At 40.5% G+C, this 27,105-nt stretch overlaps 1 pseudogene across 1 annotated transcript; it reads right to left on the reverse strand.

Annotated features, from left to right (window-relative positions):
* Nucleotides 1-5,745: 5,745 nt before the first annotated feature.
* On the reverse strand, nt 5,746-26,147 carry LOC110312370 (uncharacterized; annotated as a pseudogene). The gene is made up of 4 exons (XR_015045852.1): nt 25,799-26,147; nt 14,546-14,672; nt 14,325-14,385; nt 5,746-12,317 (listed from the first exon to the last, which is right to left on the reverse strand). The product of XR_015045852.1 is annotated as an uncharacterized LOC110312370 (transcript).
* Nucleotides 26,148-27,105: the final 958 nt, after the last annotated feature.

Consider the following 27,105-nt stretch of genomic DNA (forward strand, 5'->3'; position numbering starts at 1 on the left):
CCCAAGTGCTGGGATTAAAGGCGTGAACCACCACTGCCTGGCAGTTATTAGCATTCTTAATAGATCCCAGTTAATAATTCTTATCAGAACCATAACACAGATTTCCTCCCATTCTGTATTCTGCCTCTCTAAATTGCTTATTGTTTCCTTTGTTATACAGACACTTTTTAATTTCATGAATTCCCTTTGTCAAATTTGGACATTATCTCCGATACTGTTGAAATCCTATTTAGAAAATCCTTGGTTGGGCTAGAGAAATGGCTCAGTGGTTAAGTGCATGTACTGTTCTAACAGAGAACCCATTCCCAGTACTCACATCAGATGGCTCACAACTATCTGTAACTCATTTCTGTCCTTTCCTGGCACATGTGCACTTGCCCACTGTGGTGGTTTGAATAGGTATGGTCCCCATAGATTCATGTGTTTGAATACTTGGCCATAGGGAATGGCATTACTTATTGGAAGAGGTATAGTCTTGTTAGAAAAAGTGTGTCACTGTGAAATTGGGGCTTCGAAGTCTTAAATGCTCAAGCTACACCCAGTGTGAAACACATTCCTCCTGGCTGCCTTAGGATCAAGATATAGAACTCTCACCTCCTTCTCCAGCACCATGTCTGCCTGGATGCTGCCTTGCTTCCCTCACATGATGATAATGGACTAAACCTCTGAAACTGCAAACCAGCCCCAATTAAATATTTTTCTTTATAAGAGTTGCCTTGGTCATAGTGTCTCTTCTTCACAGCAATGAAACCCTAACAAGACACCCACAAACAGACATAAACACACAACTTAGAATAATAAAAATAAATCTTAAAAAAAAGATAACGTGGTTGATTGGACCTATATCTAGAAGGACTTTGCCTATGTTTTGCTATTGGAGTTTCAGAATTTCTGGTCTTATATTAAGGTTTCTGATGCATTTTGAGTTAATTTTATGCAGATTGAGAGAGATAAGCACAACTTATTTTTCTACATGTACCTATTCAATTATCTCAACACTGTTTTTTTTGTTTAAGGCTGTTTTCCAATATATGTTTTGAAAAAACTTTGTTGGGGCTGAAAAACTAGTTCACTGGTTAAGAGTACTTACTGCTTTTGCAGAGGCCCTGAATGTGCTTCCCAGACTCAAATTGGATGGCCTAAAACTACCTGTATGTAACTCTAGCTCCGGGGGATCTAATATCCACTTCTGGACTCTCTGGGAACCTGTACTCATGTATACATATACATACATATATCTATGAATAAAAATAAAATAAATCCAAAGAGAAACCCAATGAGCCCTTTACATGGGTACTGTGATCAGTCATTATGATTGTGGAGCAAGCATTTCTAACCAGCAAGACATCTCTCCATGCCCCTCCCACTCGGTTAGAGATCAAACCCATTTGCACATGCCAAACAACTTCTTCAGCACTGAGCCATACCTCCAGTCCTTTATCAACTGCTAATGGAGCGAGTCTAGGTCTATAGTGTGATTCTTACCCTTCCTCTTAGAAATGGATGTGGGATATTTTAGGAGTCAGTAGATTTAGTGCCTATGAACTTCACCCTGAAAGAGTGAGTTGTTCTGGATCCTCCCTGTAAGAGATTCTACAGAGAAGTGATTCAGGAAACCTTCAGAAACTTGACTTTTACAGGTGAGAATGAGTTGCCTAGTATCTTCTTAGTTAATCATTTGGAAAAGTTCTCTGTGATGCCCAGTGATTTGAAACATGGAAAAATAACATTTTAGTGAATATTTCAGGAATCATCACTTTATGCTATGAATGCAGAGAAAATATATGGGTTTTCTGTAATGTAATAATTTGTGACTTCTGAATCTTCACTTTAGGAAAAATTCTAGAAGACTTGACCATTGAAGATAAATACAAAATTGTCTGGAAAAACTAAGGTAATTTCCACTTAAGAGAGAAAGCAATGTTCTCCAATAAATCTGGTGTGACAGGAAACTTGAAAAATAAGCAAGAGATCGTAATAAGCCCAGGTGAGGGGCAGGGCCAGCTTTCCCAAGTGTGATGGCCTGGCAAGGGGGTGGCCAGCTCAGCACTGTGCCTCAAGTGGCAGTCCACACCAGGGACATCTGCCTCAAGTTTGGTGGTAACACAGACCTAGGACATCAATATAAATGCCAGCTGCCATAGGATTACAGACCCAAGGCATGGCCCTCAGCAGCAGCAAGGGCCCCGATGTCCCCATGGCCTCAGGGGGCAGCGCTGGTCACTCAGATGAATATGTCCCCGAGGGAGCTCAGATCTCAGATGTCTGTTGATTTATTATTATATTAATATAGACTCATAAAATTAATATGACAGCAGTTATTCCTTAACCAGATTATTCCTCAATAACCATATAGAAAGACTAAGATTTATTAAAATGCCCAACTTGAGACCCATCCCATTGGCAAGCACCAATCCCTGTCACTATTAATGATACTTCGTTATTTTTGCAGACAGGAGCCAAATACTGAACAATTATTATGCCATTCTATACCTTCAAGCTAGTCAGGCTTCCTCCCAGAAAATATTCTCAAATTATTTGCATTTTTCATCCTTTTTTGATCCAGCTCTCTTCTCCTCATGCTGCCTCAACGCTCCTTGTGGCTCCCTCTTCCCCTTCCTAGAATTGGAAATCTCACCTTATTCTCCCTAAAGCTCTGAATTGGCTCTTTGGCTTTTATTGCTAAGGCAGAGAATGAACAAATGACAATGTTTATAAAAGCTTGAGAAAGGAGCATCTAAGAATAAACATAACACAGGACAGCCAGGGCTACACAAAGAAACCTTGTCTCGAAAAACCAAAAATAATAAATAAATAAATAAATAAATAAATAAATAAACATAACAACGTTACGTCTAGATTGCAACAAAATATGAATATGAGAAATCAGCTTTTCAGTAACACAAGGATAGGGCATTTCCAGGACGAGACAGAGACCTCAGATAAAGGAAGCACCCAAGAACCAATGGAGGTGACCTTAGCTGTGACCAACTATATTGGGGATATAGAACCTGAAGAGGCCACCTCTTAAAGCCAGGCAGGAACCACAGTAGAGCAATAAAGGCACCAACACACCTACAAAACGTTTAACCCCAAATTTATCCTGTCTACAAGAAATACAGGCACAGGGAATGGAACACAGACTGAATGAATGGCCAACCAATAACAGGCCCAACTTGAGACCCATCCCATGGGCAAGCACCCATCCCTGTCACTATTAATGATACTGTGTTATGTTTGCAGACAGGAACAAGTTGTTCTTTAAGAGGACCCACCCAACAGCTGACTCAGACAGATACAGACACCCACAGTCAAACAGTGGATGGAGCTTGGGGACTCTTATGGAAGAACAAGAGGAAGGATTTCAGCCTCTAAGGAATAAGACGGCCACAAGAAGACCAATAGAGTCAACTAACCTGGACTCTTGGGGCTCTCAGAGTCTGAACCACCAACCAAAGAACATACATGGGCTGGACCTAGGCCTCCCCACACATAGTGCACCAGTTATGCACCTTGGTCTTACATGTGGGTCCCAAACAACTAGAGCAGGGGCTATTCCAAAAGCTGCTGCCTATATGTGGGATATGATCCTCTAACTGGGATGCCTTGTCTGGCCTCAATGGGAGAGGAAGTGCCTAGCCTTGTAGAGACTTGAAATGCCAGGGCTAGGGGGATATCCAGGGGACTCCACCCACTCACAGGAAAAGGGGAGGGAAATGGTGGAAGGATTGTTGGAGGGGGTGACCAGAAGGGGGCAGTGAGCAGGATGTACAGTGAATACGTATAAACAAACAATCAAACAAACAAACAAATAATAAAGTTAAATAAAAAAGAAAACAAAGGATAACCTTTATACAGTGCATAAAAACATTTTGTCTACAGACATCTACATGGTGTCCAGCAGCAGCCCAGACCACAGACATCCACTTGGTCTTTGGTGGTAACAGACATTGACACAGATACCAGTTGCAGCAGCATCAGAGACTCAGATACAGCCCTTGGTGGCAGCCCTTGGGTCAGGACCTCCTCCTATCTGCCTGTTCCTTGCTGCTGTGTGCCTCTAGTTACACCTTTCTCCACATTGTATGAACTTCTAGGCTTCACTTTCTCTTCTGCATCTCCACTGGATACTCCATTCTTCCCATCTTTCTATCACGCATTCATCCATTGTAGTAGCACCCATGGTAGGTGCCTTTCTTCCATCCCAGGCAGGTGTCTTTCTGGAGGCTGGTGTGGCTGGGGTGGCCACTTGGGTCCTTTCTTAGATTTTAAATGTTAATTTTTAAAGATGTATGTATGTATATGTGCATGTGATAGCCAAGAAGCCAGGATAGGGTATCAGATTCCTTCCCAGAGTGGTTGTGAGTTGCCCAATGTGGGTGCTGAGAATCTATCTCTGCTCTTCTGTATAAGACCAACTAGTGTTCTTAATTCTCTGAGCCATCTCTCCAGTTCCCTTTTGTGTTTTAAAGTTTTATCTCTCTTCGTTTTTCATTTATATTTCCTGCAAGCACACTTAGTACATGTGCTTTAAACTTAAAACACACACACACACACACACACAGATAACCTTTACACAGTGCATAAAAACGTTATGCCTACAGACATCTACATGGGTGTCCAGCTACGTGATGTCTGGTTTAGGTATGAGTCAGATGACTCAGAGAGAGAGACTGGCGGAGATGTTATTGAACAGTACAAAAGCTAGTTCATATGGACCATGATGAAGCCACAGTACCAGAAGTAGCCATTAGCTATTAAGGAATATAACCCATAGAGACCCTGAATAACAGAAGCTGTGGTGTATGGTAAAGGGAAACAGACCCGCCACCATCCATCCCTTGAGGCAGCTGAATAGCTCAATTTATTTTCCTATTGTCTGCTTTCCAGGTGGCATCTCTCATGAGAAGTGTTTCAAAGTGTGTGGGAGCACCTGCATCTTTTTTATATTTTTCCACAGCTCAGTGAACTCATTCATACCGTTTTGCTTTAAGATGTGCCAGGTTTCCTAGCACTGAACAAGTTTATCAGAAGGTCCAGCTACAGCAAAAGTCCTTAGAAAACCCTAAGGGGATGGTGGAGACTGGGGGGAGGGAATGTGGAAGGGGGCACTGGGAAGAGGGGGCCTGCAATTGGAATATAATATGAATAAATTAATGGTAAAAAAGAAAACCCTAAACCTGAAGTAATTATTATACAAGAACATGGAATGTTGGTGATGCTTGCTTTCATGAGTGTGGTAGCATATGCATCTAATCCCAGCAAAGGAGACAGAGGCAGATACAGGCAGGTGTTTATGAGTTGGAGCCCAGCCTGGTCTGCATAATGAGTTCCAGGCCAGGTAGAGCTACAAAGTGAGACCCTATCTCAAAAATAAACAGATGAATAAATATTAATAAATGTTTAAGGATGACCACGATATACTTATTAAATAAGTAGTTAGACACTGACCACAAGTGGTGGTATTTTTGTTTCTTCATAGGCTTCTATCCTAACAATTTACCTAAACATACTGCCCTCATATGGTGTGGAACCAAAAGAGAGGCCAGTGTTGTTACAGACCCATACTGTCACTCACTGTTACTAAGTCTCCATACCGTACAAGAATACATTTCTGTTCTTTAAGCCTAATGTAAGGAGCTACATTGTCATAACTGTTACATTTTCATATCATATAAGAATATGTTTGTTTTCTAAGCCTCTGGCAATTTATGCTTTTCAACCAATAAATATGTATCCCCATGATGTAAAAATACCCTTTGCCTTACTCTGAACTCCTGAACCTGTGATAATGACTGCCCTTTTGCCTTATGAAGATGTGTCTTCCCAGATACCTCGGTGACTCCCCTTCCATATGGTGTAGTCTTTCACTATGCTTATTGCCTCCTTCCTAAAAACCAACTATCCTGGCAGCCGTTCTGCATGGCATTTATTCACCTCACAGGCAGCCCTGAGCCCTAAGTCCTCCAGTCTTCTGTCCAGGTATGAACAGCCAATTATCTTGGCAGTTCTTTTCTATCAACCCTAACCCTTCCCCATAAAAGGAACCCCCCAAAACCAGTGAGAAGGTGCTCTCTGAAATCCCAGCTTTGGGAGAGGTAGCCAGCTGGTCAGTTCCAAATTTGGCTTGCTTTAGTCAGACAGTTGTGCAATTTTTTTTCAGGTCTAACAACAGACTTAAAAATTGTTATAGTAATACTAAGAAGTAAGTGAATACTCTATTTAGGAGTATTTTAGCAGAAAGAAGGATGCTCAGTGACTCACACTAGTCTTTGTTTATGGAGGTTTTTTATTTTAAGTGGTTGGGAAACAAAAATCACTGATCAGAAAATGCTATCAAGGGGCTGGAGAGATGGCTCACTGCTTACGAGTGCAATTTTTTGTAGTTTCCTTTCTGTTGCAATAGAATGCAGACCAAAACCAACAACAAAAACTTGGGAGTGGAAAAGACTTAGGATATTTCATGCCAAAACAGAAAATAAACCAATACACCACTGTTGCTGAGGCCCCAGATTCAGTTCCTAGCACTCGCATCAGGTGACTCACAACTGCCATGGTGACCAGGAGAGCCAACCCCGTCTTCTGATCTCTGCTGCCACAAACTCATGTGCACAACAGACACACACACATAAAAAAATATATATATATATAAGAAAATGCTATTGACTTTCAAAGGGCGACCTTAAACTGGATATCAATATGCAATGTACTTTTGGACGATCTTGATGCATTCAAATCAGATAGAGCACAACTCATCTTAATGAGCATAAAACTGCCATCACATCATACAGCAGCATGAAACATTCAGTTAATTAAGCTATTCAATGTGTCATTATCAAACAGGTGATTTTGTCCAACAGGTGTTATGGAAATGAGCTTGGCATTGCAGGTAGGAAGGCAGTTTCACAGCATGCTGTCACCAAGCAAAAGTGGGATTCATGGCTTCGATGAAAAAAAAAGAATTTCAGGCTGAGCCAGTGTAGATTTGGAGATTAAAATAGAAAGGTGCTCAAGGGAAGGAAATAATCTCTTTAAAGGTTGTTTAAACCCCCTTCATCCCTCCCCCCACCCTCTACAATTAACAAACCCTTTAAAAATACTTCTTAGAGAGTATAGTCCATGACAAAAGTTAAATGCTAAGGAATTGTTTGATAAACAAAGGTTGAGTGAGGCAGATTTCTGTGGGCAATTGTACAGATGTAGGAATGAGAGGCAAGTGCTAGAAATATGTCATTTTAGTCTTAAACACGAAAAGTTGTTTTCTTCTTCTTCTTCTTCCTTCTTTCGTGTTCTTCCACTTATGACACCGGGTCTCTCTGTGCAGACTAGGCTGGTCTTGAACTCATAGAGACCCTCCCAAATGCTGGGGGGTTAAAGATATGATCACCATGGCAGGCTTTTCAATTTGGGTTTAATCAATGGCATTTCAAGTTTCCTGCTTTTATTAGCAAAGAGAACCAGAGACTGTATGGGGGGGGGGGGTAGTGTTTTCTTTTCCATAATTTGCTCCTTTTGGCATGCTTCAATTTGAAGAGTTTCAAATTTAGCCTCAACTTAGCATTGAAGTTCAGTAATTTTCAATTTCAATTTATGGACTCATTTCATTGTGAGTTTATAAAAGCAAATATTACCAAATTTGAAGAACATTTGTATTTACTGGAAGACTGTTCAGAGTATCATAGGAAATACTTGAGTATCTAAGGTATAAAAGTTTAAACTAGTCCAGATGACTGGAATTAGCCATACACTCATAGGAACAGCATATTTTATGATGAGAAGTGTTAACACATTATATGCAAAAATATATAATTTTGCCCTGGGGCAACAGCTGTAGATAAAGGACTTGCCCAGTGAGATGACATGAGTTAAAACTCCTAAAACCCAGATGCAGCAATCGCATACCTGTTATCCCATATTTCTATGACAAGATAGGAGATGGAAGCAGGATCCCCCGAAGTTCACAGGCCAGCTAGCAGATGCAGCAGAAGCAAGAGACCCTGTCTCAGCAAGATGGAAGGTGGCAACTGACACTCAAAGCTGCCCTCTGACCTGCACACATGTTCTGCAGCATATACATCTTTACACACAGAGACTTTTAAAAAGTAGGTAGTTCTTAAGTAGTAGTATGGATCGAGATCAAATAACAAAACAAACCAAACAAACCCCCAAACATTCTGTACATGTCTTTGAAATTTGTAAAATTGATTAAATTTTGCAAAAGCTGAAAAAGAGCAAAATTTCTCTTTCAATTAGTCAGATCATATTAGGGTTTTCCAGAACCGAACCGAGAAAGTTATTAAAGAAGATATTTACTAGATCGTCACATATGATAGGGGCTGGTGATCCAACAATGGTTGGTTGTACCAGAGAAGTAGAGATCTTGGTAGCTGCCCACTCTGAAAAGCTAAATGCCTTGGGGGGCCCAATCTGAGGCCAAATACTGGAAGCTCCTAGAGAGTCACTAGAACTGAGTCCAAGTTAAGAGGAAAAAGACAGCAGAGGTTCATAGTAGCATCAATAGATACACTCACACCAAAAGGAAGGGACGTGTGTGCCTGCTGCTTTTCCTGAGACTTCATCTAGGACCATGTTGGGAGTTGCTACCCACACTGAATCTGTGTTTTCCCCTCCAAGTCACTGCCCTACATATCACTCCTTCTATGGAAATTTCCTCACCAATATACAGGTGCATTTCATCAGTCAAGTGAACCTAGATTATACACAATTTCTAAATAAAGATGCTAACAAAGTTATTTCACCTAACATGATTTTCATGTACAAATGAAAACATTGTTTCCACAGAATAGGTGCTAAAGTCCCTTAAGGAAAACGTATTCACTTATTATACCATAATTAAATATGACAATACATAGCAATACCCAGTATTATTAAATCAATAAATATATTACATGGTAAAAGAAGAGATTAAAGAAAACATGAATATCTATTTTATATGTGTGTATATTTCTTAGCTTCATTTCCTGTTGTGACAAAATATCCAGGTAAAAGCAACATAAAGGAAAGGGGGGGGCTAATTTGGCTTATAATTCCATCACTGTGGGGAGTCAATATGGCAGTAACTTGAGCATCTTTCACATCCATAGTCAAAAGCAGAGAACAGTGAATTAACACTTGTGTGCTTGTGCTCAGACAGTTAATACTCCACTTTTATATGCTTATAGATTCCAGTCAGGAACTGGCACTTCCAACAGTGGGTGAATCTTTCTATCTCATTTATGCAATCAAGATAACTGTCCACAGGAATTCTCAGGGGCCCATCTCACAGGTGATTCTAGATTTATCACATTGGCAATCAACACTATCAAGTACAAAAATAAACATATTCTTTTTTTTTGTTTTTGAGTCTATGCATCCCTGGCTGTTCTGAAACTCACTATGTCAACCAAGTTGGTCTTGAACTAACAGACTCATTTGCCTTTGCCTCCTGAGAGCTGGCATTAAAGGAATATGCCATCACACCCAGCCCAACATATATTCTCTTAATAAAATAAGACCCGATAAAATCAGAATCCTCACTTCTGTAACTGGACCCACAGGCATGCCATATTTATAAGTACCTTCTGATGTCATTTTGTATTTCTTCCTCTTCAGCAAGTGCTAAGCATTTTAATCTTTTTTAATTTTTAATTTAAAATAAATTTTGGTATAAAAAAAAACTTGTAAGTAACTAAAAACATCATCATACACCCAAATCAACTGGTTCTTTGCCTTGAGAAGTGATTCAAACTTGCATTCTTGAGTATCTGAGCCATTTATTACCCTGTTTGGACTGAGTTGTAGCTTCCCATGGGTTTTAATCAACAGACATGGCAATAAAAAGGAAATCCAGGAATAGACTTCCTTTCCTTGTATTCTAGTTTGAATTGTTATTGTTGTTGTTGCTAAAACACTGACCAAAATCAACTTGAGGAAAACGGATTTGTTTTAATTACACTTTACATTCCAACCGCAAGAGAAGCCAGGGTAGGAGAATCTCAAGGCAGGAACTTAGACCTTGAAAGTAGGATCTGAAGAAGAGACCTGAGTCTTGGCTTGCTCCTCGTGGCTCACTCAGCCTGCTTTCTTATACAGCACCTACCCAGGAGTTGCACTACCCACAGTAGCCCTGTCCCATACATCATTAATCAAACAAATGCCCCCACAGACTTGCCTACAGGTCAATCTAATGGCGATTTCTCTTACAGGTAACTCTAGCTTGTGTAAAGTAAACAAAAAATAATCAGAACATCTCCATTGCTGAATGGCAGTCTCATTCCCCACTGGTCAAGTGGAACCGTCACTCCAGTAACAATAACAATTTTTAGTTAACTCAAGGGCACAAGGAACCCAGAGTAAATGGGTGTGGTGTTAGGTATGTGTGGGTGTCTTAGCTTCCAGTTCAAAGGAATGGGTGGGTGTTCCTCCTGGTGGAACCATAATATCTACAGAACACGAAAAAAAAAATTTGCTGGTGAGTTATAGGGATGATTCCCACGCCCTCAAGTCCCGGACCCATAGGAGAAACAGTGCTGTATAAGATGCCAACTTAGAGCACATCCATTGTCCTGGAGAATCTTGTCCTAGCACCGTGAGCTCGTGCCAACTCATTTGTTGTTAAGATATTTGCTATAACGACATCTCAAAAGGCCATTTCACTATTCAAACAACCAAAATTCTTCAGAATGGTAGGGAACAGGGGAAAAAAAGATACTCTCTTGCTCCACTGCTTAAGCAAACTTCATAGAATTGTCATGCCACCATTTATTTACAAGAGTTAGACTTAGAAACAAATAGTTCAGATATCTATTTTAGTAATAAACTAATCAGTGTGATATAATTTTAGAAAAATTTCCTTCAGGTTATGTAATTTTTGGAGCATTCTACATAAATTACTTTGCATTGAACCTTTCATAATGTACATTTATGGTTGTCTACTACCTGAGGAATTTCACAGAATTTTAAAACAATTTCTTACAGTCAACCTTCTGAGCAAGTTTTGATATTGGGTGCATTTTTAGTTTGTTCTTTTGTTTGTTAATTGAAAAATATGACTAGTGGCAGCCCTCATAACTTTATATTGATACTTGTTTGCCTCACTAAACATTTTAACAATTTTTTATAGAAAGGGCATGCAATAAGGAGTCCTTCCCACATTTTACGCTTAGGAATTCTCTCTAGCATGGGTCTTTTCATGTATTCTAAGGGAACCACAACGAGTGAAGGCTTTCCCACACTGCTTACATATGTAGGGCTTCTCACCGGTGTGAATTTGCTCATGTCTCTGACAATCACCCAAAGCAGGAAAGGCTTTCCCACACTGCTTGCATGCATAGGGTCTTTCTCCACTGTGAATCCTTTCATGGCGTCGAAGGGAACTGTACCCACTGAAAGCTTTCCCACACTCCTTACAGTCATAGGGCTTTTCCCTAGTATGAATCCTTTCGTGGCGCTGAAGAGAACTCTGTATAGTGAAGGCTTTCCCACATTCCTTACATCTATAGGGCTTCTCTCCAGTGTGAATTCGTTCATGTATCCGAAAGGTACCAGAAGAGATGAAACCCTTCCCACACTGCTCACAGACATAGGGTTTCTCACCACTGTGGATTCTTTCATGATTTCGAAGGGAGGTACGAGTAGTGACAGCTTTATTACACAGGTTACAAACATAGAGTTTCTCTCCAGTGTGAGTCCGTTCGTGTACTCGACAGGTACTTGAAGAAATGAAACATTTGCCACAGTATTTGCATACATAGGGTTTCTCTCCACTGTGAATTCTTTCATGGCGTGGAAGTGAACTTTGGCCAGTGAAAGCTTTCCCACAATACTTACATACAAAGGGTTTCTCTCCGCTGTGAATCCTGTCATGACGTCGAAGGGAACCACGACTAGGGAAGGCTTTCCCGCAGTGGTTACATATGTAGGGTTTCTCACCAGTATGAGTTCTTTCATGTCTTCGAACCTTACTTGAAGAAGAAAAGGCTTTCCCACATTGATGACATTTATACGGCTTCTCAATGGCGTGGGGATTTTCATGTTTCAGATAGCACTCAGGATACATGAAGGTTTTTCCACATTCCCTAAATTTATAGAGACTGTCTTCACAGACCTCATATTCATATCGTTTATGTCCGGGTTGAAGAGGAATATGCATATTTAGGGGTGGAAGACCAATAAGTATGTCTTCGCATAAATTACTTTCACACCGTTTTACTCCGTGAGAGGTTTTCTTGTGCATGACAGTATCTGGAAACTCACTGAAGATCCCGTCACACCGTCTGCCTTCATTGGGTTCATACAATAATTCCACCAGTCCACGTCTGTAAAAAGTAGAAGGCACAGTACTCAGATCTCACTTATAAGTTACCAGTCAGGACAAGTGTTCATATTTCACATGGCTAGAATTCTTTAACATGAATGTGCTACATGTCCCACAGGATTTCCAGAGGACATATCATGTGAAAATGCTGGTATTCGTATAGATGTTAACACTTTTACCAAGTAAAATATTCTGCAAGCACTGAATGCTCATGCCATTATGCTTGCTTATTCACCTGTTTATTTTTCATTATTCATTTGTTCTGGAGTCTTGCTTCTTGCTGTGCTGCTTACGTTTGCCTTGAACTAACTGCCATCTATTGCTAGAACTGTAATTAGTCAGTCCTAAAGGTGCCTCTCTATGACACATATTCTTTAAACAAAATGCTTCTACAAAAATGCTTTCAGATTTTAAAATACTTGCATATATTCAGTATATTTTGAAGATGATAACCAGTGGAAAGAATACATTCCTTCAAGCTTTTAAATTATTATTACTGGGTAAGTAGAGGAGACTGTATAAAGGTCTTAGAGGAAAACTTGGTGGAGTCAATACACTCTTCATTTAAAAAAAAAAAAAAACCTCATACTCAAAGCCTGAAGATAATGTCATACATTTTCTACTTTTATTATTATTTAATGTTTAAAACAGTATTTATTTGTATTTTTAAAAAACTGTAAAGATTTGTTTTATTTTTAATTGTGTGTGTGTGTGTGTACATAAGTGTACTGTACTGTACTGTACCTGTACTGTACATTGTCTAAAACTGGAGTACAGATGTTTGCTAGCTGCTCCAACATGGATGCAGGAGACCCTACTCAGGGTCTCTGAAGAATGGTATTTGTGAGCTCAGTCCTCAGCCGGCTACATATCAGTGTGTGTGTGTGTGTGTGTGTGTGTGTGTGTGTGTGTGTGTGTGTGTGATGGGTGAGTACAGATGTGCCACTACCTCAATATAGATATCAGAGGACAACATGTAAGAGTTGGTTCTCTTGATTCACCATGCATGTTCTGGGATGGAACCACGGTCATTAGACTTAGTGGAAAGCACCTTTCCCTCCTGAGCCATCCTCACTAGTCCTGACTGTGTGAGGTGTGGTGTCTGCATGTGGTGGTCAAATGAGAATACCAGGGATCCTCTTCCATCACTTTCCATGTCAACCTCTTGAGACAGGGATCTCTTATTGGATCTGGAAGTCATGCTACCCTTCTCACCCTTTCAGCTTGGCTGATAGCCAGACAACCCTAGCTATAGCTCAGTCTTACCTTTAAAAAACCCGTGAGTGCTGGGGATCCCCAAACTCAAGTACTAATGCTCACACAGCACATGTTCGTACCCCCGATGCACTCTCTGTCCAGCCCATATCATTTTGTTTTGTTTTGTTTTCTTCCCAGATCATTTTTAATTTATTTATTCCTTTTACATACTGATCACTACTTCCACTCCTGGTCCCCTCCTTCCACAGTCTCTTCACCTACCCACTTCTCCTTCTCCTCTGAGAGGGTAGAAGACCCCCTGGGTACCCCCTGACCTTGGCACTTCAAGTCTCTACATAGCCCATATCATTTTAAAATAATTTTGTACATGAAACAAAATTTGTATATACTTGATGATCAGAAAATCAACTGTATCATCTTGTTAGTATATTCTTTCACCAACTCTCTATGAATTTTTATAAAAATTATTGGAGATTAAATTATTTTAAAGTTGGGTTTATTTTAAAATTTCTACATTCTTAAAAAATTCCTATTTATTTATTTATTTATTTATTTATATGTGTATAGGTGTTTTACTTGCATGAATGTCTGTGCAACACCTGCATGCAGTGCCTAAACAGGTCAGAAGTGCATGTCCGATCTCCTAGGACCGGAGTAATAGATGCTGGGTGCTGGAATCTAATCCTGGTTGTCTGAAAGAACAATGTTATTAACTACGAAGCCATCTATCTACCTTTCATTCCCAAATTATTAAGCAACATTCCTCTTATTTGGAGGGGACAAATTTTACCTTAGGTTTCTCCTAGAATCTTCATCAACATCTTTACTCCTCTGGACTTCCTCAATTTGTCCTAAAATGCAGAGCCAGAAAAAGTATTATGAAACCTACCTATAACAAGGAAATGCTTGGAATATTTATCACATGTACCCTTTATATCTTAAATCACTGAACAGCATTGGCAAGCAAAGCAGCTCTCTCATTGTTAAGCAAGGAAATGACCTTATCGTTACCTATAGCAATTAGGTTTTTGAAGGTTTCCTGCATCACATCTGTGTAGAGCTGCTTCTGGGAAGGATCCAGTAAATCCCACTCCTCCAAGGTGAAGTTCACAGCCACATCCTCAAAGGTTAGACAGTCCTAAAATATGCCATATCAGGGAGAAGAATGAGATTCACAGCACTGTAAAGTAGATACCTTCTCCAAGGAGTTCACAGGGTATGTGTTTCTCCAAAGGCCATGACACTCTCATTCACCATGCACACCCTCCACCTCTTACACGGCAATTCCTGTATTAGATTGGAACTCGTTGTTACAGAAATAAGAAATAACAGGACAGGAATAACAACTATGCTGCTGGGTCTTGCAATCCAGTAAGATTTTTTTTTTTTTTGTATACAGTTTAAGACCTCACAAGACCGTCCAGCTACTTAGTGCACACACAGCTAACACCAGCTATCCTGCATCCACATAGTCTTAGAAAGGACTCAATCCAAAGTGTGACTTTTGCTTTTGTCTATATATTGCTCTTGGAATGGATCTCAACAGACTGATAGCAAGGGGTGGGGACCTGTGCTTTTGTACACAATGTGTTAGTTGCTTAAGTCCTGCTTTCCCTTTAAATGCTTAAAAGTTCTTAACATGATCACGAGAGGGAGACCACTTGAGCATTCCCAAGCTGTTATGAGAATGATGGGCCTTTACTGAACTGCTCTGAGAGTAATTATCACTTTTTGTCACAATTTATTATAGTTCGATATATTTATTATGCCTGCACGAAGAGAAAACTTCTGGAAGGTACTGGGTTTCTTATGAAGTAACCACAGGCATTCTGGAGAGTAATTTACTAAGCTAATTTAGAAAAACATTACTTTTTAAAAATAAATTAGAAAATGTCAAACAATGAAATGATAGGAATGATGTCACAATTTTAGATGCAACACAATGAGTTCAAGATAGCACCCCCTCGAAAGTTTTTTTTTATTTTTTATTCAAGTAACTGCAAATAGAAACCAGGCTAGAAGAAATACCAGCCATCCTTCCCCATAGAACAAGGGGAGAAGGTGGTCCCTATACCCCTTTCCCACTAAAATAGACCCCCCTCTTTCCAAGTAGTGCTCAAAACTGCCCTATCAAAGTGGCAGAGCCCTATCTTCCCTGGGGTGGAGTAGTAACCAACCTGCTGCCCCTCAGCCCTGCTTTCCTGAGTGTCTTGGAGGGGAGAAAGCATTCAGAAGGGAGGATGAACACTTGGCGCTAGCAGTAGCAGCAATGGTAGGTGTCTAAGAATGAGTACTGAACAAAAAATCAACACAACTATCAAGAGGTTTCTGAACAGAAAAAAAAGGGGGGGACCAGAACCTTGGGGTGGGGGACAGGGAGGCACAAGTGGGCAAAACTAGTTCCTTAATGCCCCATTGGAGGAATGAAAAGAGCCCAGAGTACAACCAGAAGAAGTGAGTTAGCACCCCATTTGCCATAGGTGGAGAGAAGTCAGAGAATAGGGCCTTACCCTGGAGATAGGTGGTAACTCCCATCTGTCACCTCATTAGGTACTACCACAGGAGAGCAAAGTGGGTGGGGCTAGCATCTGTCTTATTTATTGTAGTCCAAGGAGCTTACCCAACCTAGTAAAGGATGTAGGTAAGGTGAAACAAAAATGATTGAGAGTCTCACCTGGTGACAATTTGGTGGGGTGCATGCTAGGATCTAAGTATCCTCTGCACTGACCACATCTGGTACTGTAAGGTCAGCCATGAAGCTTGTCAGAATAAGATGGGGCTAGGACCCCTTAAGGCCAGGGAATACTTCCAGGACCCTCTACAACAGCAGTTCTTATCCTGTGGGTCATACATCAGATATTCTACATAATCAAATATTTACATTAAGGTTCATAGCAGTAGCAAAATTATAGTTAGGAAATAGCAATAAAAATAATTTTATGGTTGGAAGTCACCAAAACATGAGGAACTGTATTAAAGGGATCCAGTATTAGGAAAGTTGAGAACCACTGTATTATAGGATCTGTCTGTCTGTTGAGTGTAAGGTCACAAGGTCTCACGGCAAAAAAAAAAAAAAAAAAAAATGCCTCCCTTGGATAAATAGCTTTAATAAAGCTCCTACTGGGAATACGCTTAAGAAGCTTGAGTCAAGCGAAGTTCACTGAATTGTCAGTGTGCCGTAGTCAGTGTCCATCCTGAGACGAGACCTATCACTAGCCCTTCTCTAGAGAGCAGTCAATCCACTCTCAGCTCATCTTAGGGGGCTGGTGTACATCCATCCACATGCGGTGCTACATGAAACAGTTGGAGGTAGCATCTCTGACATAAGCATCCTGAAAAGCTCATTCTGAATGGAGCGTGGGTTGTAACCAGGGAAACTCAGGAATACTGTGATCCTGCCCTTTATCCCATGAAGCAATACCAGATGTATGCTTTTTTTTTCCAATGTTCTTCAAGGCATTGAGGACAGACCTAGAGACTGACGAGGATTGGGGTGTAGAAGAATAATCTAGTACATAATTAGGTGCTTCAGTTGCTCTGTGCAGGGTTCTAGCAACCCAGTAGGGTTTGGATTCTTCCCACCATTTTTTGCAATAGTTAAAAAAAAAAAAAAAGGTCTAGAGCAATTACTACGTTGATCTGTCTTGGGTTCCTCTTCTGGGGGTAGGTAGCTTTGTGTATGTTGCATCTCCACAGGAAAAGTCTCTATACAACAATGACACAATCCTGTCTGACATGAGAGATGAGCATAATAATAATAATAATAATAATAATAATAAAGGTGGTTGTCTTCTTATGTGGAGGACATGTTCTAGGACATGCCTCAGTGTCTGACAGAAACAGTGGACAGTAGATAAACACATATGACAAAAAAACAGTACCATGCACCTTGCTATAAAAGCTTCAAGGAGCATCTTGTGCAGGAAGTTGGAGAGGAGGGAGCTGATGTTGAAGGAGCGCTTTTAGAAAGCTGCCCAGTAAATTTCCAGATGTAATAACGGAGTCTCTGATGGAAAGCTGAAACCAGTCTAGTACTATAGGCACTAGCTACCTAGTATATACACTCTCATTCCACCTGGCCTGTTACTCAGTATGCTGACCTGTATACTCATGAGAGACGCTCTGGTGGCCTGGCCTGTGGCTTCTGAGTGCTATAGCTCAGAGGAAGGTTAGAAGAAACCATCAAAGAGAAGATTAAAGACAATGCATATATTCTAGCTAACATTGATACTAAAGATACAGAATCTCGCCCTATGCTCCAGGTTTTTAAATTCGGATTTATACCCTGCTACAGTGCCTCGGTGGTTCTGGCAACTTGTTCTGTCTGTTGCTTGTGACAAATATGAGCAAAACATTCACTTCGACTGTAGTTTTCCTTATCAGTTCCACCAATCTCACAGGATTCCTGAAATATCCATGTGTAGTTTGTTTGTTTGTTTGTTTGTTTGTTTGTTTGTTTTAACAACATCTTCAAAAACATTTCTCCCTAATTTGAGGGTGCTACCCATTTCTCCTCTGGCCACAGAAGGCTATTTAAGGCAGAATCAAGTTTATAGAATCAAAGCATAAGAAGGAACTGAGGACAATTAAAGGCCATTTCAGGCAGATCCATATGTAGTGATAACAGAGTAGAGTATGACTAATATGTGGCAATGATGTTTAACTCAAAATACAATAACAACTACATGGGCCAAGTGGCACCCCCAAGAGAACATTACTTCCCAAGACCAACACATTAGCTGTAGGATTCCTACTAATGGGCATTCTTACTCTTCTTACGTTGATGCTAATCACACCATGAAAAGCCAATATTGTGCACTCACGCAACTCCACTAAATACTATTAGAAGATAGATAAAGTTCAACAATAGCTGTATTTAGGATGATAGACAGAGGGATACTGAAGGAGATGTTATTTCCATAAAGAAAAAGAACCTCAAGGGAAATAATTATAATTATGTAAACTAAGAAAATAGTAACTATGAAGATGAAAACAGAATTTAACACGTATAGTTTCTTCCAAATGAGGATAATGTGTATGGGGACCTGACCTTCCCACCCCCCAACACACACACAAAGACAAGTACACTCTTCAACAGAAGCTACCAAGTAGCAATTCTATTACTATTTTCCTCCACATTATACATTATGTTAAATGATTATTCCCTGCAAAATACAGCAAAACCTCAGTAGCAGAAAAGAGGGCTCTAAGTATATCATTTTTTATAAGCAATTTCATTTATTTTCCCTAGCAATATCATTAATTTATGTCTGAGAACTACTTATCTTTTAGAAATGTTTGCCCACATGTAACTTACTGCTTAAATTTAGGTTCTTACAACAAGCAAAGAAAAAAATTCCCTTACAACAAGAACTATCAAATCTTTGGTAAGACAATCAATCAGATGATCACACCGTAACCACAGTTCTCGCCTCACCTCCCACCCATTCCCAATTTCCTTTTTTACCAAACCCGCATGCCCAATTCTGGGATCAAAATTGTTAAGCTTTACTTCATTGAAGCATACACACACACACGCACACACACACTCACACCAAAATAGTTTGAAGAATCAACAATAGACTCACGTGTTTGAACACTTGGTCTTACACTATTGGCATTGTTGGGAAAGGTTGTGAAGCCTTGAGGAGGTGAAGTGGCTCCCTAGGGGAAGGCCTTGTGGGTTTTGGTTTTTGGTTTATTTTTGTTTTGTTTTTCGAGACAGGGTTTTTCTGTGTAGCCCTGGCTGTCCTGGAACTCACTTTGTAGACCAGGCTGGCCTCGAACTCAGAAATCCACCTGCCTCTGCCTCCCAAGTGCTGGGATTAAAGGCCAGCCCTGCCTTTAATTAAAGACACCCAGCTGCCTTGTGATTTTATAGTTGGCTCCACTTCTTGCTGTTTGTCTGCTTCCTGAGGACAGAGAGTGACCACCTGCCACTGTGCCTTTCGTGCTTTGCTGTATTCCATCTGAATGTAAACCAATGTAAGACCTTCTTCCCTTAATGTATTTCTTCTCAGGTATTTTCTCACAGAAACAAGAAACATAACTAATATAATGGGCAATGCGAAGAGTGCTGCTCATACTAATCCAGTGAACATTAATATCGTAAGATTTAATGAAGTTCTGTGCATAAATATAATATTACATGAAATAAAATGACTCCTAGAAAGCAACTACTGATAAAACCACAAGAAGACAAAGAATATATATAGGGCTGTATGTATTTTAAAAAATTGAAGTAGTATGAAGTATGTGTCCCAAACAGGAGAGACAAAGCATGGTTTCGTTGGTTTATTCTAATATTTCATAAAAATGGTTATCATTCACCTACAATCTCTTCCAAGATATAGAATAAAAATCTAGACTCAATGGGAGACTTTAGCACGGTTATGCAGCATTACCTTAATACTTGTATATATAAAACTATATCTGTATATAACTGAACCATATACAATTAAATCTGTAACATGATACTATTCATACAGAACAATAAGAAAAACAGGTGAAAGAGAAATATGGAAAGACAGAGACTCATAAAACATGAAGAATTACATAAAAAATGTTCAGTGTCAAAGATAATCAGTACAAATAACATATAATCATAAATTATGCTTGCTATTATATTTAATGCTAAATAATAAACTAGATTATATGAAGTGTTATTAAATCACACAATAAATACACATCTATAAAAATACAAATTTCTTGCTAAACTTGACTTTACCCATAGTTGAAAAGTCACCTACATTTCCCCATTGTGTAAGAACACAATATGAACCTGGGGACAAAATAATATTATGACCATCACCAAACAAAGCAGGAACAAAATAAAATAAATACAGAACAATTCCAATTAACAATTCCAAATAATGAAGCCAATTTCCAACAAGCAGAGAAATGAGACAAGGCTGGTCTTACTACAAATTTAGTTACCAATACCAATATAATTGCTAGAGACTAGGACAAAGAAACCACACTGTTTAAAACAATATTAACTGCATTCAAAATTCAAAGGTGATGAAATGTCACTTAGTAATAAACAATTTATAAAATTGTGAAAAGGAAAACCAGGAAAGAGAAAAGTAAAGGAGAAAGCCTCTATGTAAGGAGCTAAATAAAATCAAAGCAAGCCTCTGGAGGTGCCATATCCTATCTGTTCACCAACAGTGGAACTGCATGGGAATACACACGCTGTCGTTGAAAGTGATTGCTAACAAATACCTTATTTTAAGGATTCATTGGGTTAGCAAGATGGTTCAGCAGACAGAAATGTTTGCCATGAAAACCTGATAATCTGGGTTTAATCTCGGTGTCCCTGTAAAGGCGGGAGGGGAGAACTGCCTCCATAAACATCTCTGTGATTCCTTTCCTCAGCCCTCACAGTCAATCGAGTCAGGAGCCGACCAGGAACAAACATCGCCAACGTTCTATGTTTTATCAGTCTTTGGGTTGGAGAGAGTACTGAGCCTGGGTCTCACTCTGGAGCACGTGCTGACCCTGACTTTACCATCTGGAGCAAGTTGTCCTCAATCTCATAACGACATTCCTGCCTCCGATTCCTGAAGGCATGCTTTGCAAGTGTGCACCCATACAGAGAACTGAAATATCACCATTTTATACTCAAATCACAAAAGAAAGTTAGAGGAGTTTTGTAAACTCTTGTTTTATAGAGACACAATTCTGCAAGGGAAACAAAAGGTGAGATCAGAGAAACAGCCTGCTTCACTTTCACATCACAGGGATGAACCCATCTCTGTGCAGAGACACCATGGTCACTATTTAGGGGCAGGCCAAGAAGGTGCTTCACTTCTGGTAAATCAGGAAATGCTGCGCATCTAGGAAATGCCACTGAAAACTTCAACTTTGCACTGTTTTCAGTTGTCTTAGTCAAGGTTTCTATTCCTGCACAAACACCATGACCAAGAAGCAAGTTGGGGAGGAAAGGGTTTATTTAGCTTACATTTCCACATTGCTGTTCATCACTGAAAGAAGTCAGGACTGGAACTCAAGCAGGTCAGAAAGCAGGAGCTGATGCAGAATCCATGGAGGGATGTTCTTTACTGGCTTGCTTCCCCTGGCTTGCTCAGCCTGCTCTCTTATAGAACCAAGAGTACTAGCCCAGAGATGGTCCCACCCACAAAGGGCCTTTTCCCCTTGATCACTAATTGAGAAAATGCCTTACAGTTGGATCTCATGGAGGCATTTCCTCAATTGAAGCTCCTTTCTCTGTGATAACTCCAGCTGTGTCAAGCATTTTAAGTGACCCTAAAAATTCCACCAGAGAACTCCTAAACCTGATAAACAGCTTCAATGAAGTAGCTGGATATAAAATTAACTCAAACAAGTCAATGGCCTTTCTCTACACAAAGAATAAACAGGCTGAGAAAGAAATTAGGGAAACAACACCCTTCTCAATAGTCACAAACAATATAAAATACCTTGGCGTGACTCTAAGGAAGTGAAAGATCTGTATGATAAGAACTTCAAGTCTCTGAAGAAAGAAATTAAAGAAGATCTCAGAAGATGGAAAGATCTCCCATGCTCATGGATTGGCAGGATCAACATTGTAAAAATGGCTATCTTGCCAAAAGCAATCTACAGATTAAATGCAATCCCCAACAAAATTCCAACTCAATTCTTCAACGAATTAGAAAGAGCAATCTGCAAATTCATCTGGAATAACAAAAAACCTAGGATAGCAAAAACTCTTCTTAAGGATAAAAGAACCTCTGGTGGGATCACGATGCCTGACCTAAAGCTTTACTACAGAGCAATTGTGATAAAAACTGCATGGTTCTGGTATAGGAACAGACAAGTAGACCAATGGAATAGAATTGAAGACCCAGAAATGAACCCACACACCTATGGTCACTTGATCTTTGACAAGGGAGCAAAAACCATCCAGTGGAAAAAAGACAGCATTTTCAACAAATGGTGCTGGCACAACTGGCGGTTATCATGTAGAAGAATTCGAATTGATCCATTCCTATCTCCTTGTACTAAGGTCAAATCTAAGTGAATCAAGGAACTCCACATAAAACCAGAGACAGTGAAACTTATAGAGGAGAAAGTGGGGAAAAGCCTCGAAGATATGGGCACAGGGTTGTGCTGTAAGATCAAGAATTGACAAATGGGACCTCATGAAACTGCAAAGCTTTTGTAAGGCAAAAGACACTGTCAATAAGACAAAAAGGCCACCAACAGATTGGGAAAGGATCTTTACCTATCCTAAATCAGATAGGGGACTAATATCCAATATATATATAAAGAACTCAAGAAGGTGGACTCCAGAAAATCAAATAACCCCATTAAAAAATGGGGCTCAGAGCTAAACAAAGAATTCTCAACTGAGGAATACCGAATGGCTGAGAAGTACCTGAAAAAATGTTCAGCATCCTTAATCATCAGGGAAATGCAAATCAAAACAACCCTGAGATTCCACCTCACACCAGTCAGAATGGCTAAGATCAAAAATTCAGGTGACAGCAGATACTGGCGAGGATGTGGAGAAAGAGGAACACTCCTCCATTGTTGGTGGGATTGCAAGCTTGTACAACCACTCCGGAAATCAGTCTGGTGGTTCCTCAGAAAATTGGACATAGTACTACCGGAGGATCCCCCAATACCTCTCCTGGGAATATATCCAGAAGATGTTCCAACTAGTAAGAAAGACACATGCTCCACTATGTTCATAGCAGCCTTATTTATAATAGCCAGAAGCTGGAAAGAACCCAGATGCCCCTCAACAGAGGAATGGATACAGAAAGTGTGGTACATTTGCACAATGGAGTACTACTCAGCTATTAAAAAGAATGAATTTATGAAATTCCTAGGCAAATGGTTGGACCTGGAGGGCATCATCCTGAGTGAGGTAACCCAATCACAAAAGAACTCACACAATATGTACTCACTGATAAGTGGATATTAGCCCAGAAACTTAGAATACCCAAGATATAAGGTACAATTTGCTAAACACATGAAACTCAAGAAGAACGAAGACCAAAGTGTGGACACTTTGCCCCTTCTTACAATTGGGAACAAAACACCCATGGAAGGAGTTACAGAGATAAAGTTTGGAGCTGAGACAAAAGGATGGACTATCTAGAGAGTGCCACATCCAGGGATCCATCCCATAATCAGTCTCCAAACGCTGACACCATTGTATACACTAGCAAGATTTTGCTGAAAGGACCCTGATATAGCTGTCTCTTGTGAGACTATGCCGGGTCCTAGCAAACATGGATCACAGGGCCCCCAATGGAGGAGCTAGAGAAAGTACCCAAGGAGCTAAAGGGATCTGCAACCCTATAGGAGGAACAATATGAACTAACCAGTACCCCCCGAGCTCTTGACTCTAGCTGCATATGTATCAAAAGATGGCCTAGTCGGCCATCACTGGAAAGAGAGGCCCATTGGACTTGCAAACTTTATATGCACCAGTACAGGGGAACACCAGGGCCAAAAAGTGGGAGTGGTTAGGTAGGGGAGTAGGGGGGAGGGTATGGGGGACCTTTGGGATTGCATTGGAAATGTAAATGAGGAAAATACCTAATAAAAAATATAAAAAATAAAAATAAAAAAATAAAAATAAATTAAAAAAAAAGAATACATGTGGGACTCTGTCCCCAGAAATAAATAAGTAAATAAATTTAAAATATATAAAGAAAAGGAAAAAATCCAAAGACATTCCTATTGTTCAGCAAAGTCAAAGGTCATCTGTCTTAGGCAAAATCTTGGACATTGACCAACTTTTAAGATTATACCAAAATATACTGGGAAAATGATAAATCTTTTTCTTGAGGTAATTTCTCCTCAGACTGCCCAATACACGCATTCTCACAAAGCACAAATTATACTCTGGCTATATATATATATATATATATATATATATATATCCACACTCTTGCTCTCTCTCTGCCTGGTGGCAAACAGAAATAACTGAAGTTGATGAGTTTTACCCAAGCATGTAATCCTGATAAACAACAGTTACAGGCCTTCTAGCTCACAATACTTTCTATACCTGAGAAACAATTTCACCCTTACGCTTAGATGATGTTACTTCCAGGCCTGTCCCTTTAAATCTATGACCAACCCAGACACAAACTTGATAAATGCCCATTTGCCACAGGCTGGAGAGATGGGTCAGTGGTTAAGAGCACTGGCTGATCTTCCAAGGAACTAAGTGACTCCCAGCACCCAAAAGGCAGCTCATAGCCATCTGTAACTCCAATCCCAGAAGAAAGGGGATCTTCTGGTCTCTGTGGTCACCAGGTATGCATGCAGTGCACACACATGCGCACAGGGAAACCACCCGTACATATAAAATAAAATTGTAAAAAAGAAAAAAAAATCCAAATTCCCATAAGTCCCAAAAATGTATGGCTGAATCGAATAGTGAAAAAATAGTAAGCAAACTTCGGACTGGTCTGTTCTTCCTCCAATCATGCTGCTTCTTTCACACCTGCCATCTCCGACCCGCTCGCAGTACAAATCAGCACACAATCTTTCCATTATTGTCACCCAAAGATCAGGATGACTTCAGGTCAAAGTCCCTTCCCTTTTGTTTTCTTTCTCTACACTAGTTTACTTGGGGTGGAAAATAAAGTGTTAGGCCCTTTTCCGCCTAATTACTGGAATGCATGAAGGCCTTAAGAGTTGGGGCTTATCGCTATTGCAAGCGATAAGCATTTTCACATTCAAGTCTTCCTCCAATTAGTATGCAATCTTAAAATCATCACGAATGAACGCCCTGTCAAAGGACAATAACAAAGACGTCAGAGAGAAGCACACATCTCCTCCTCCTCAAACAGCTCAGTTACATATGGATTCTTTCTAATGAGTTGGGCAGTGTGAGGAAGCGCCTGGATACATTAAGATTTCTTTTCCACTCTATGCATCACTAGACTGCAGCCGCAAGCTGCAGCCGAGCCTACTCAAGAATTTGAAAGGTTCCCAGGAAAACAACTGCCGCAGAACGCAGAGACGCAAACCTAACCCCACAGCAGCTCCAGTCCACAGTCCTACATTAAAGGCGAAAGCCCCACAGGATCCTCTGGCGGGCACCACAACGTGAGGGGACCTGGCATAGCGAGGGCGGAGCTGCCGACAGGAAACCGGGTGAAAGAGCGATGGAGTCCCACAGCCCAGGGAGCAGAAGGATTCTCTCAAGCCCCACCACCACCCGGGGGAGGGGGCGGTGTCAGCCTTAGATCGGTGACTTACGGGAGGTCCGCCCACTTCACACACCCGACTCAAGCTCACCATGTCTGTGTCCGGAGCCTCCTGCGGCCTCACCCCCGCTCCTGAGGTCGAAGGTCTTCTGGCCACAGTGGCTGAGCCCCCAAGACTTTCTCAGCTGACAGGATCGCTGCACTAGTATGGCGCGCCAGTAAGAAAGATGGCGGGCAAAGAACTTCCGCCCCGCCCATCCATGCTCCTGAACTGATAGTTCCCACATCTTATACCTGCTTCCAAGGCTTCTAGCTAGCCTAGGGCCTGTTTCTTCTTGACCACAAGAACTAAATGGCTGAACTCTATTGCTGAAAACAAGACACCCTTTGATTGCAGGAAACAGAAAAATCAAGCCAGAACCTTGCAGCAGAGATTCAAGTGTCCTAGCCAGCTGTGAATCCTGTAATCCACAATGTCAATCTGCCGGTTGGTATAAAAGTGGCATGGAAGTTATGGTGGTGACGAACAATTATCTGATTGTGTTTGAGGCCCTCCCTCCAGAAGGGAACTCAAAAGCCCTTGGGTGGAAAGGTCATTGGCCCTAACCTATCGTTGTTTTGCTATATGGACATGATGTCAAGCTGTCTTATAAATATTTATGTTTATACTGATAGATTAGTGCTGCTGTTAAGAATATTAGTACTGGCCAAAGAAGTCTCTCTGTGCAGTGGGTGATGTTTAATACAAAAATCCATAAACAGTCCAAGTCCTGACTAGAAGTAACTCTTGAATACTTGCCCCTGTCACCCAATCCAAGGCATGGAGAACGTCATAAAAGAAGAAAAGAAAAAATACAAACATTGAAGGATGGGAAACAACGTTGTGAGTGCTGTGTTCTGGACATGATATAGCTGTTGAGCTTGTGAAGTCCAAGCAGCTATAGTTCCCTGCACAATGGGGCCTCCCCAGCATCCCGTTGCCAGGCCCCACTTTTCCTGAGGAACTATTAGAGGTCAATGGCTTGCTGGAGAAGAGTCAGTGTCTTCTGAGGTGTAGCCACTGATAAACTGGCCATGCTTCAGTAAGTAACTCTCAGCCACGTTCACTAAGGTAAGCATGATTAGCATCCTAAGGTCACAAATAAACAAAGCAGTGAAGGCAGGAGGGGAGCTGAGGTGAGAGCAGGGTTCTGCAGAAGGAGGATGGGATAACCAAGTACAACAGCAGGTGGAAAAGATCAAAATACATGTCCACAAAAGTGTGTAAAAAAAGGAAAGAAAAGAAGTGCAGAACTCATCAGTATCTGAAGGAGGGATGTTTCAAGACCTGTAGTGGAAGACTAAAATAGTGGCAATTAGCCTAACCACTATGGTTTCCCTACACAAACATATGAGAAA

This window comes from Mus caroli, unplaced genomic scaffold (assembly GCF_978045245.1).
Source record: "Mus caroli unplaced genomic scaffold, Mus_caroli_1 scaffold_18, whole genome shotgun sequence".
In the NCBI taxonomy this organism is placed as follows: Eukaryota; Metazoa; Chordata; class Mammalia; order Rodentia; family Muridae; genus Mus; species Mus caroli.